The sequence below is a fragment of the Adiantum capillus-veneris genome, chromosome 11 (genome assembly GCF_014529385.1).
Source record: "Adiantum capillus-veneris isolate H3 chromosome 11, ASM1452938v2, whole genome shotgun sequence".
Classification (NCBI taxonomy): Eukaryota; Viridiplantae; Streptophyta; class Polypodiopsida; order Polypodiales; family Pteridaceae; genus Adiantum; species Adiantum capillus-veneris.
The window spans coordinates 153,764,760-153,776,760 of NC_140941.1; the positions used below are offsets into that span (position 1 = coordinate 153,764,760).

At 42.9% G+C, this 12,001-nt stretch overlaps 1 pseudogene; it reads left to right on the plus strand.

The window, feature by feature from the left end:
- Positions 1–7,245: 7,245 nt before the first annotated feature.
- LOC147448264 (GDSL esterase/lipase At4g01130-like) lies at positions 7,246–8,952 on the plus strand (annotated as a pseudogene).
- Positions 8,953–12,001: the final 3,049 nt, after the last annotated feature.

Below are 12,001 nucleotides of genomic sequence, written 5' to 3' on the forward strand. Positions count from 1 at the left end.
TATAGGGCGCCAATGTTGTAGTTTAGAGTAGCATATCTGTTTTGGGATGGGCTTGATAAGCCCTCTCTTCACACTTGTCTCCAACGACCCTTCGACCATGGCTTTATTGGCCAAACTTGTGATTGGGGCTTTGAGGTCTTCCCAGAATTCTGCATAGAATTCTACCGTCATCCCATCCCAGCCAGAGGACTTTTCCTTGCCAAGGGCTTGCAATGCTAGTGAACATTTGTCTTCGGAAAATGCCCATTCCAAGTTATTAGCTTCTGAGTGGAGAATTTCCTTTTTAACACTCTGTAGTAAGGTCCCTTTGGCTTCCTCCACTTCTTGGGACTGGGTCTCCGGCCGTCCAATGATTTGACTGAGATAGCTCATTATCATACCAGCCATTTCATCCTGGTTATGAACTGATGTCCCTTTCTCATCATCGAGCGAGCGGACGTGGCCCCGGCTCTTCTTGATTTTTAGAGCCCTAAAAAATTGAGCTTGATTGAAGGCTTCCGGTTGAAAATAAATCTCCCTAGAGAGAAGTCTAGCCTTTTTTATATCTTCTATCTGCTCAGTAGCGAGGTTCGATTTGGCTTCAAGCCATCATTTGTGTTCGCCCTCAGTAACATGCCCATTGGCTTTTATAGCGGTAAGCAATTGTACCTCCGCTGAAAGATGCAACAGGTGATCCTCCCTAGCTTTCTTGATTCGGGGGCCCAAGGTTTTGATTTCTTTCTAGATGCTCTGAGCAAAGAGGTCCCACGCATTGTGCTTGTTGAGGTCGACATCTTTTTTTAGCTTACCCGGTGCTTTCTTGGCTAGATTCCTGAAAAGAGGGTCTTTGAATAGGTGTGCCCCTGTTACCAACAGTTTTTACCTCTTGGGGTCTGCTCCTCCTCTTTATTCTTCTTAAATTGAATGTGCAGCGGAATGTGATCCAAGAGGATTGTTGTTGGGACTACCTTCATTTCCATCAACGTCGGTATCTAGTCAGCTTGGTGCGAGCAATAGCATCTATCCAGTCTGGAGGCAGTGCGGGCGTACTAAAGGCTTGTGTAGGTGAACCCAAGCGTGTTGTTCCATGGGCCAACATCCCATAAGTCGATCATTGCCCACTTTTCGCACAAACTTTGCCATTTAGACCTTTCTGAGCCAGCCAGCACACTGGAGGATCCTGTTCTATCCCTGCTCTTTTCTACCATGTTAAAGTCACCAACCAACAACCACTCCCCTTCAATCGGGGTATCTCTGAGATGCATCCATAGTTTGGCTCTATCTTTTGCATTGCAAGGGCCGTACACATTCACAATGGTGAGGGGACGCCCTTCCCATCTGATTCTAATCCCTAGGATCCTGTCGGATGGGTCGTTAAGAACCAACTTCGGCTCCAATTCTCTGTCCACAATGCTGAGGACGCCACTGAAGGCGTTATTTCCTTCTCCATAGAATACCAGTTTCTTTCCTAGCATCTGCTTTCTCTTGCTATGGGTGTCTAGATGGTGTTTCGCAATGGCCTAAAAGTTGACTGTCTTCTCCTTTTTTATTTCCTCCCAGAAAAGGGTACTCTTCTTCCGGGTTTTCAACCCCTTTACGTTCCAAGATTGGATAGTGAGAGACTCCATCATTAATACGGGGTTCATTGGGATAGAGGAACAAATTCTTCAGCATCTGAATCATCCCCCCCCCCCCCCCCCTTCTCCTTGGTCTCAGGAGAATCCGGGGGTTCCAAGTCAGAGGATTTCTTTTCTTGTAGTATTGAAAATGGATTGTGCAGAGGGATAATGAACCCCCCTCCTTTCGAAGGGGTAGAGGATGAATTAGATCCTTTCACCTCCAATGTCCTGACGACTTGTAGCACCTCGGAGTCTCTTGCCACAACCTTCACTCTTTTGGCTCTTTTCAGACCAGGGACTTGGACAGCTGTCGCCATTGTTGTTGTCATAAATTTGGGGGTAGCAGTGGGAGTAATGATCTTATTAATATTGCATGTACCTTCAGAAGCTCGTTGTATGGGAATCGATTCTTCCACCATCTTTTCATGCATCTTCGTATCCATTTCCTCACACACCATCCCTCCTTCATCCTTCCCTGTATTTGTCCCTTCATTATTGTCTCCCTGCATCTCCAGTCCTCCCATCGGGGATTCCGTTTTATTGGGGCCCTGTACTACCGAAGCTGTAGTACCATTAGAATTCATTGGGAAATCCTTGGCGAAGTGACCAAAGTTGTTGCATTTAAAACATTCCCCAAAGTAAGCTCCAAAGTTTAGCGGAATGGTAACAAGCCCAGCTCCGACATTGATAACCATGCTTTTAGGTGGCGTCTTAGACGAATCCCATCCTATACAAACCCTGTTTGAAGTTCTGCCAAACCCTCTCTTACTAGGTATAAATAAGGGAGTGCCCAGTTGGCTAGCAAGCATCCTCAGATTATCCCACAGCCAGCTAGGCAATCCCACAAACTCTACCCAAACCGGATGAACCGCTTGCAAAGATTCAACTGAGTCGAACACCGGCTCCCAAGGCACCACACACACCGTAGTCCTATCAAATACTAGGGGCCCTTTGTCGAGGATCTTATCCACATCATAGGCCTCTTTGAATCTCACTGAGCAAAAACCTTTAGCTAGGTAGGAAGTACTTTCAACTGCTCCTCCATGACCGAGGATTTGAGGGCCCTACAGCCATTGTATCATCTCAAACCTATTTGGGATTCTTCCCCTAAACCCAAATACCAGTGTCATCTTAGCTTGGCTGGCTAGTTGTTTTTTAATTAGTGCTAGTGGAATCGCTACATTGATGGACTCGGCAACCTCCACTTGCTGTGGCAAGGACTTTTTTAAAGCAGAGAAGGCTCGATCTGCCAACCCGTCTTCTACCAGCCCACTGAATTCTGAATGGGAGCAAGTTCTTTTGTTGTTGTTAGGGCCGGCCTCAAGCATTTTGTTGACTTCCAAGAGCTCTTGTTGCAGTCTAGCTTTTGTATCCTGCAGGTTTTTGATATCCCCTTCACTTGACATCCCTTCTACTGAGCTTTTCCCATTATCCCTAGAGTTAGGCCCCTTGAGTATGCTAGCAAACGATATACCTGGCCTGCAAGTAGCCGATGAACTTGACGCTTTATTTACATTCGCACAGATTGGTCCCTGAGGAACCCCATCTTTGATGGTTTTTACTTCAAACTTGAACCCTTGCGCTGAGCCCATTTTCACTCCTGTTTCCTCATAGGGGACTTTTTCAGTCGGAGCAATTTTGACCTCTTGCATTGTTGATACCTTTGGCGAGCTAGGGCCTGACATTTCCGTGTCATTCAACCGGTGTCAAGACCGAGCCGCCGCCTATATCCATTGGCACCGCTAGCTCCGTTTCGGACCTTTTCCTTGCCACTAACATCTGCGAGAATTTGCAACTGTCCTTACTTACGGCCAGACCGTCTAATTCCATTAGCACAGAACCTTTAGCACCTTATCAATAGCTCAATACCACAATTGGGCCAACCGCAAACTACAGGCTCTAAGGCTATGGTGTGAGAGGGGTACAATGCAAAAGGGAGGTCTCCAAGAGCAAGGCCGATAATTAACATAGGCTGCCAACGATTATTAACGCAAGCTTCAAACGATAATAAACGTATGCAACGATTATTAACTACGTGATGACATCGCGATTATTAAGTTCAAATTGAGCAAGCGAAGCAGGAATGGCGTAGGCTAGAACACAACTATTAGGGCAAAGACAACACATTCTCCCGCTAGTCTGCACCTGCGAGCACAGTACATAGGGTAGCTACAGCAAGGAGGGCACGATAATGCACGGAGGTGGGAGCTTGAAGAGAGCTGGAACGCCCATGAAGCTTGGCGACTGATGCTCCACTGAAAACCTAGCATTCATGTCTTTTCCTTCCTTAAAAATTTTAAGGTGCATTTTAAAGAGTATAGAAATTAGAAGTATTTGCCTTTCTTTACATTAAAACTTGTAAAATCATCAGAGTTGGTAAATTGGGAAGTAGGACTTGCTAAAAGCAATTTTCCTAACCCAAGAAAATAAAGCCACACTTCAAACTCTTTTGGGTTGAAGTATTTACTATCCTTTATATTAAAAACTCGTAAAGTCTTTTGGAAAATTTTGAAGTATTTACTATCCTTTATATTAAAAACTCGTAAAGTTTTTCAAGGCAAGCTTAGAATCTACCCTATATTTTGCAATTTTAGCCTGTTAAAATACCCAAAACCTTGGGTTTTTGCGAACACTTAAATTTGGGATTAGTGCACTTTAGAAAAGTAACTTCCACAGTATTTTCAAAGGGCCAAAATACCAAAATCTCTATAAAAACGTTCACAAATTAAGTGTGATTTTCATTAGCTCATAAGAATGTTTCTTATGAGCATTGCTTAACAACAAAATCATATGGCCATCTTGAATCGATAAACATCAAATGAAAAATATTTGTCAAAAATGCAATATTAAAAATGTTAGCATTTTTTGCTCCCTCCCCCTGTTGGAATTAGGGTTGCACAGACGCACACATAGCTTGGAGAAGATGAAGAAGCTCAAGGTACACAACAGAGAGTATATTGCTTAGTGCACAATAGAAAGATAAATTAGCCCAAGAATGATGGGCGCATATACAATGCACGAGCGAAAAAACTTCCTAGTGAGGGAAAAAATGCATGGTGGTCTTAAGTGTATTCACACGCATCACTACCATATTTATGGTAACAAATCCCCTCTGGGAGTGATACGATGAATGAGACCTGGCACATAGTGTATAGGGAAGTGCCGTGCCCTGAGGACATGATCAATCCACAAAGGGAAGCAAGCCCAAAGCTTTGCTGAAAGCTTAGAGCTTCTCATGAGGCAATGCCTTTGTGAACAGATCCGAAAGGTTGTCATGTGTTGGCACATAAGCCAAGATGATCTCTTCTTGTGAGAGGCTTTCTTTGACATGGTGATAATGCACCTCGATGTGCTTTATGCGAGCATGAAAAAATGGGTTCCTCAAAACTGCCAATGCGCTCTGACTATCAATGTAGATGATGTTGGCAGTGTCTTGTCCAACATCCAAATCAACCAGAAGGCGTTTGAACCATCTGTAAAGACTGCCATGTACTCAGCTTCATAACTGGAAGTGGCCATAGTAGGTTGCTTCTTGGTAGTTCTCGCTCAACCATGATATGCATGAACTATCCAGCATGAAACAAAAACCACTTGTGGACACTCGCGTGTCATAATAAGCAGCCCAATTTGAGTCTGGAAAAGCATGCAACTCTGGCATCAGTTATCCCCCCCATGGGATAAAATAACCCAAGATGTATAGTGTCAATCAAGAAGTGAAAGGTCTTCTTGACACCTTGCCAATGCTTAGACCCTCGGCTATGCATAAATCGGATGACCAATGAGACTGCAAAATAAATACCTGGCCTCATATTGCATACATAAATATGGCATCCAGCAGTCTAATAAAGAGTGACATCGGCAAGATCTCCAACATCATGAAGACTCAATTTCAAACCTAATTCCATCGGAATAGCAATAGGTTTGCAGTCCTTAATTCCAAACTTACATAGTAATGTCTCTATGTAGCTTGCTTGACACAAAGCAATGATGCAAAATCCCCAAGTTTTTCATCTTGAAGTAGCATTCAAATCAATCTTGAATTTAGCAGTGTGTGTCTCATTCGGACCAACAATGAAAAAAATCATCTACATATAGAAAGATGATATCATTTTATTTTCTTGTCCTTTCTTGATAGAATCACGAGGGTATGTACCATATACTTCCTCAAATATATCACCATTCAAGAAAGCAATAGCAATGTCTGGAAAAAACTTCCTAATGAGGGAAAAAAATGTCCGACGGTCCTAAGTGTATTCACACACATCACTACCACATATATTGTAACAAATCCCCCCGTGCCTTCTTTTTTACTCTTCCCTTTCTTTTGCTATTGGATCAAAAGAGGGATCTCTTGAAATTCCCCTTAATAAACCCCCAAACCACAATTGTATCCACTACATATTGGATATTGGCTCCAACTTCACCTACCCATTAGTTGGAGTCTCTCAAATTCCTTTTGATCTCTCACCACTCAAGAGCATGATCCTATCAATTGCAAGGTTAAGCATGGAATTCAGGTGGACCTTCACAACGCTCAAACATCGAGCTAAGCTAGTGTAGCGAATACATGTGATGTCTTGAGGGGGTTTATTTTGAAGAATAAACAAAAGAAAACATGTGCCTACTGGCACCTGGAGACTGATCCTCCTCCCAATGGATGTCGCCTCCCCCCTTAATCAGGCATGAGCTAGTTGTCTTGGCTCCCCCCCCTTTGCCATGCTACCAACCATTTCCTTTCGCATTAATATAACAACATCATTGCTATTTCCCATTAATACGAGGACTCACAAAAGTAGACCACCGACTTGATCGAGGGAGGGGAACATTGAGTGCTTTTTTTTCTCCCATACTGGTTAACCAAATTACAAAAATGCTCCAAAGTTACAAAATGCACCAAAACAGATTGACAACAAAAGTTTGAGTGCTTTTTGAAACTATTTGACATCTTGCCATCTTCATATCCTCTACCGTGTTGGAGAATGAGTGTAATTTACGGTTCTTCCTTTTTTAATTTGGAAGGGGTCTCAAACTCTAGCCAACCTCCAACTGTTAGGAATTTGGAGGGCGCTCATTAAGGGTCGAAAAAATTCCTAGAAATCTAGAGGTGTTTTGACAATAATACAGGGAGCTTCCATGGAGTGTGTAGGTTTATTTTTAAAGGTAAATTTTTAAAATTTAAAGATGGGATTGCACTAAACGTTTGTGTTTACAGAGAAGCAACCAAACAACAGGAATTATTATAATTTCATTGTTTTTTGCCTGCCCAACGAGCTAAGGCCATAGTGATGTGTTCCCTTTTTCCTACTGAAAAAGGAGAGCTTGCTTTTTAAAAAAATGTACATTTTTTTGATTGGTTTGTTGCCAGAGCCACTCATTATACAGATAGAGCTTTTTAAAAGTGCACAATTTTTTTATTGGTTGGAACAGACAACGTATACTCATTACAAAGACAAAACTTGTTTCAGTGATAGAGAACTTAATAGGTAGTGGGAAAAATGATGAAGCACAATACTGGCTTGGGTAAGCTCGAGAGTCGAGAGACATGAGCTGGCACGTACTCATGGTTGTTCACCTCCCAGCTTCCTACACCCTCTGATCTCGATTGGAGGAATTTGCACTATTGGCTGTTAGCCTTCCCTTTTCTGAGATGTCTTCCTCGTTTGATGTGGGGAGTCCAACAACGTCTTCGAACCTTCAGACCCTCACACACCATGCAACTGCATTGTACTGCACGCACTACACTCGTGTAGACAACGAGCTGTGGGTTGCCTTGGTAGGAACATTTGACGAGTGTGTGGCGATGAGCAAGAGGGAGGAGGACGGTTGGGAGCTGGGAGTAGCAAGGTGGTGAGATGGAGGGAGCAGCTGCCGGATGGAGGTGGATATGTGGGGTTTAAAATTACCCCCCTCACGGGACTTAACTGACGAAAAACTTTGCCTCAAGCGGCTCGACGGTCGCCAACTCAACAGCAGTGGGTAACAACAATGGAGATCTGTTTTTCCTTCTTGTTCAAGTTGATCAATTCCGAGACTTTCAGGATACCATCATGTCAAGTGGCCACTATGGTATATTAATTTTCCTCATCGAATTGGTCAGAAAACAGGTGCCATTGAGTATGACATTTAGTTTTTTCAATCCTTTTGTTTTTTCCTCCCTTGCTGGCCAGGCCTTGAACAGAAAGCGAGATTAAAGCAGCTGTTATCGGACATGATCTACTTTTTTGAATCAGGGAATAATGATTATAAGGAAGCTAAGGATCAATTTGGTGAATCTCTGGATATCAATGCGACGGTTACAACAACTATTGCAGCAACGAAGGTAGCCTTTTAGGTACTAGAATTGGCAAGGTTGCATCTAAGCTATACATGTGTATTGTGTTTCACAAGAAGCTTAGAAAAGCACCTTACAGTTTTTTATATAATCGCACATACTGGTAGGTTGTTTATTTTATTAGGCTGAATCTTGGTAGATTCCCATTCCAATGTCTTCTCCCAGCAAGCGGCACAGGAAGCAAAACCACATGAGTAGTTTTGAACTCAAGTTCTTGGGGTTGTGAAGAGGGTACCTCAGCTAACCATCTCGCCACGCTGAGCTTGGTGCTTCATTGGCCAATGACCCATTATAAAAAAAAAGGCAATCGCCTTTCCCTTTCTCCTGCATATCCCCCTTCTCTGCGTTTTGATGCGCATTCCCCTCCCCCTTTTTTTCTCTTACGCCCCCCCTCCCTGCGTGTTGGCCTCCTCTTTTCCCTCTTGCGGCTCACGAATGCAGCACCATCGCCGATTGTATGAGATGAGAGAGAGGGAATCTGCTTAAATTCTCCTCTCCGTTTCTTTTTCAAAATGTGTAAGACATACTTGAGTTGATTTAATGAGTGTTGGTGTGTTGGGCAGGCAACGTATGGACTAGGAGCAAAGACATTTATAATCATGAATGCCACCCTTACAGGCTATTCTCTGGGATCGTTGAGTTATGTGGATGATGATGAGGAGTTGGATGAGAACAATTGCAACGTGCTCTATGGAAAAATATTGTCCAAGCACACAACAAGCGACTAATTGAGCTACTGAATGAGCTGCGAGACAAAATGGGTCCTCTTTGATGCTTACATCATATTCATGGATGGATATCTCAAGTCTTCCAAATATGGTGAATCTTGAAGTGCATCTCCTCATTATTGTTTGTGCTGCATATAATTAGTACTCGACCATTGATCCTTGAGAAAGCAATACTTGCAGAGTGATGATGTGCTTATTGAAATTGGATTTTGCTGGAATATTGCATCCCTTCAAATCTTGCTGTGGGGCAGGTAGTACCTACAATTTCAATACAAATGTGATGTGTGGCATGTAGATTGTGTGAGTGCACCATGTCCCAATGTAGTTTGGGTGGTATTGGACAGGGCCTTGTGCATTAGGAAGTGAATGGGGTATAGCATGGCCTTTTTATTTGGCAGTTAAAGGGAATGCTTAAAGCTTAAGCCAAGTTTGACCAAGCCTAAAAGAGAGAGCAAAAGGGCCTATGCTGAGTTTGTTTAAAAATCCATTTTCATATTTTGTATTTGAAAATAGTCTATTTAGTAACCCAAAAGAGAGGTGGGTAAATGAACTTCCAATGTCCTATTCCCACCCCTCTTCTCTCTCTAACATATAAAAAACACTCTCTCATACTTAAAACTCATTAAAGGAGGCACTTTTGAGCCCCCCCCACGCCCCGGCCAAAAAAGCAGATTTTCCACATTCTCTCACTGCATTCTCTCTCTAAAACATGAGCCAACTCTCTCTCTTTGTTTTTCCCCCTTTTCTCTCTTGTCACCTCCCCTCCCAATCATTAAGGAACATTCTTTGCTATCTCTTTCTGGTAGAGTGCAGATCCTCCAAGGTTACAGATCTGCCCCTCTCTCTCTCTCTCTCTCTCTCTCTCTCTCTCTCTCTCTCTCTCTCTCTCTGTGTGTGTGTGTGTGTGTGTGTGTGTCATAAAATATGATATCCAGCTTTACCAATTGATTTTCTCATATTAAACTGATCATTTAATGTGGGAGAATAAACGGGAATAAGAGTTAGAATAGAGACATGTGCTTCTAGACCTGTCTCAACACGGGACCAAAAGGAGAGATGGTTGCATCTTAATAGGGGTCCAAAAGGATATGGTTTATCAAAGAGCAATGTTCAATAAGTGCTTCTAGACTTACCTCAGCAAGGGACCAAGAGGAGAGATGGTTACATCTCAATAAGGGTCCAAAAAGAGGTAGTCTATCAAAGAGCAATGTGCATCTAATGGAGCTTAAAAGACCTTACGGTTAGCTTAATTAAAGACCTCCAATGGTTAGTGTTAAAAGTCCTTTTACCTTAGGCAAGCTAGGGCTGATCTTGAAGTGGGAACCCGACCTAAGCTTGAGGTGCTTGTCATGCTTGATGACTAAGGTACTTGAGGTGCTTGTCATACTTAATGGGGGGTAAGATGCTTGAGTCAAAAAGAGACCCTACAAACTTAATGAGAAAGGTGCTTGAGAAGCTTCCCATACATGGGGGGTAAGGTGTTTGAGTCAAAAAGAGACCCTACAAACTTAATGAGGAAGGTGCTTGAGAAACTTTCCATACATGGGGGGTAAGGTGCTTGAGTCAAAAAGAGACCCTACAAACTTAATGAGGAGGTTCTTGAGAAGCTTCCTATGCATGAAAGTCCCAAAGTTACGGAAATCTTTGACTTAACTTTCCACTCACCCAAAGGGAACCCCTTTTTCAAAGGGCACATGGGACACATGTCAGACTCTCTTATGCTTAACCACATGGTGTGCTTGAATGCTATTGGTTGGGCTAAAGAGGGGCCCAATGAGCTTCTAGCTCCATCCAACAAATACCTATATATTTTCAAGCTCTCTCTAAGGGGTAAGGAGGACACTTGTCCAAAGACTACCCATGTACTTGAATGCATGTTGCATGTGATTGGCTAGGGGGGAGAGGGGTCCAATGAACTTGAAACATGTGTAAAAGCTACAACTCGCCCCAAGCAAGCAAGGGGGGTGCTGGGGGGATATATACCACACACACACTCATTTGGTGGATGCATTCTCACTTGGTGAAAGTTGAGGAACTCCACCTTCTTCTCCAAGCTTGTGAGAAGATGAGAGCCTACACCAGCACTCTTGGCTATGGAATGCAAATCCAACCAAGAGCCATGCTTCAATGCTTAAGCTTACCATCTTCTCCATCTTCATTACTATGCTATTATGTATGCTAGCAAGAAGAGTGATGATAAGTGAGGAACTATTTCTTTCTCCTATGGAATGTTTCTTCTTCCTCTTCCCTACCCTCATTCCCCGCTAGCTCTCTCCACCTTCGAAGGTGTTTGAGGCCTTGGAACTGAGGCTTGGGATAGTTAATGATTTCTACAAATTTTATGTTATGTTTGTGATGCATGAAGCTTTCCATCTTCATTGCATCACCTAGGTCACAAGGAACACAAAGATTGTATTGTACCAAGTCTCTCTTGATGGGAGAAACTATAATACAAATGCCTATTGGAGGGGGGACCGTGGAGGGGGGACCGGCTCCGTATGAATCCGGTCCTCAACTATTGTCATGTTCTCTAAACTCTCTCTCTTGCAAAAGTATTCACTACAACAAAAAAGGGGGTTATTACGTATAGCGACGCTTAACGTCGCTATACGCGTCCCTGTGAAACTGTCGCAAAGAGCGTCGATATACGCGTGGAAAGGCTTTATTAGCGACGCGGATAGCGAGGCGTATATCAAAGCTGGTATAGACGAGTATAGCGACGCGTATATCAACGACCATAATAGTTAAAAAAAATCTTGGGCAGAGGGCACGTAGCCTGGCCTGTGCCCAATGAAAAGATGGACACAGGCACCACAGCCAGACTTCCTGCCCTCTATCCAAGAAAGCGAGCAGCACCAAAATCAACCGTGCTCCCGCAGAAATTTCGACAGAGTTCCCTTCGTTTTTACATGAACTTTTCAAAAAAAAAAATCATGTATACGCCTCCTACATGCTATCCATGTAGGATCTCACATGAGATTTAAGGCCAATGACCATAACGAACCATAACCTTAAAAGCATAACCATAACTTAAAACCATAACCGACCAATATAACCACTTTGATCATAACCAGAAACAAAATTAACAATAACCATAAGCATAACCAGAAAGTTAAACATAACCATAAACAAAACCTGAACCATAACTATGTCTATACAAGAATAGGAGAAATAACCATGTCTATACAATGACAATGACAATAACCATAACCATAAGGAAAACAATAACTGTCTGAACAATAATCATAACCATATATATATGTCTATACAAAAGGAGACATAGAAGCGTGTCTGTGTCTCACAAAGCATATATATGAAATCCGGGCCACTGATGACTAGGCGCC